Source organism: Globicephala melas, chromosome 3 (assembly GCF_963455315.2).
Source record: "Globicephala melas chromosome 3, mGloMel1.2, whole genome shotgun sequence".
NCBI classification, from domain to species: Eukaryota; Metazoa; Chordata; class Mammalia; order Artiodactyla; family Delphinidae; genus Globicephala; species Globicephala melas.
This window is the reverse complement of record NC_083316.1, coordinates 36,826,491-36,828,140: the sequence shown is the minus strand read 5'-3', so window position 1 is coordinate 36,828,140 and position 1,650 is coordinate 36,826,491. Positions and strand designations below refer to the sequence as shown.

Below are 1,650 nucleotides of genomic sequence, written 5' to 3'. Positions count from 1 at the left end.
GAGTTTGTAAGTTATTTTTATTTTTCTCTCTATTAGCAGATTTGGGGCTAAAATCAAAAATAATTATTTTATGGAAAATAAAATTGCACTTCCGTATATCTGATTGATAATATTAAAAATTTAAAGCACAATATAAACATGAGATACCTTTGCTTAGAATCCTTTAGTGGCTTCTTACGGCTACTAAATTATAAATTGGCACATACCATTTCATTTGGTTCTTGCCTATGGCTCTAGCATCATTTTCTGAAACCAGCAATGGAGACTGGAAAAACAATATTAAAGAAATAAAAGAAAATTTTCATGCAAATTCTAAGCCAGTACACCTGTATTGGAGTGTCTGTGTCTGTCTGTCTGACTGTCTGTCTATGTCTGTGAAATACATATGACATTACCCCTTTATCAGTTAATTCTGATCAAAATAATGTTGTGTTAAAAACCATCCCAAAACTCAATGAGGAAAAATAGAGGACCCAATAGATAACATATCAGAATCATATAAAAATTTGTGAAAAATTCAAATTATTGTTGTGGTCATCCATTTACAATGCTTGGTGTCAGTTTATCTCTTGTAAAAATAAAATACAGTGTGTATGTGTGAAAAAAAATTTTTAAATAAATTAATTAATTAATTAAAATTAAAGAACAAACCTGAAATAGATCAGCCCTAACAGCCCAAAACCCAGTCTCTCATGGAACAAGGTGATGTGTTCATACTCGTCTACCTAAAGAAAATTAAATCCTATCTGGAGAAATACCACTTCGAAAAACAAACAAAAAAATTCGAATTATTGAGGTCGCCACCACCTGCCCTCTCTTCCCGGCCCCCACCCCAGGTTCTCTCAGCCCAGCCTGGTCCAGCCCAGGAACTGGGAGGATGAACTTCATGTATAAAGGGGAGTATCCGTTAGAGAAGCGTGGCTCTGAGGGCTAGAAAATCTGAAAGAAATACCCGGACTGGGTCCCGGTGATAGTAGAAAAGGCTCCCAAAGTTCGGATAGGAGACCTGGACAAAAAGATATACCTGGTGCCTTCTGATCATACAGTTGGTCAGTTCTACTTCTTGATCGGGAAGCAAATTCATCTCTGAGCTGAGGATGCCTTGTTTTTCTTTGTCAACAATGTCATTCCACCCACCAGTGCCACTATGGGTCAGCCCTACCAGGAACACCATGAAGAAGACTTCTTTCTGTACATTGCCTACAGTGATGAAAGTGTCTACGGCCTGTGAAGTTGCTGCCCCTAAGGTGAGGTGGTCCCATTCTACAAAGAGAGAGGGGGCCCCCTTCCTTGACCTACTCCTCCTTGAGGCTCGAACACCAACTCTCTTCCTCAGGACCTGCACTTCATAATGTTTGAGACTCTCCTCCAACCCCTCTTAACAAGAGGATTACTGGGGGAGATGTCCTCTAATACCTTTCCTTTCTCCTTTCTTCCCCTTTCTCTACCACCTTTCCCATTCTGCTTTAGACTCCTTGATTGTCAATCTCTGTCACATCCAGTGATTGTTTTGCTTTCTGTTCCCTTTCTAACTGCCCACGGGGCTCAGAACCCCAACAATCCCTTTTCACTACCTTCTTTTTGGGGGGTAAATGGAAGGGACTGAAACTGTGGGAGGAAGGTAGAAGGCACATCAATAAAGAGGAAAGC

General features: G+C 40.1%; 1 pseudogene; it reads left to right on the top strand.

Annotated features, from left to right (window-relative positions):
• The first annotated feature begins 877 nt into the window (after positions 1-877).
• Positions 878-1,231, top strand: LOC115866430 (gamma-aminobutyric acid receptor-associated protein pseudogene; annotated as a pseudogene).
• The last annotated feature ends 419 nt before the right edge of the window (positions 1,232-1,650 follow it).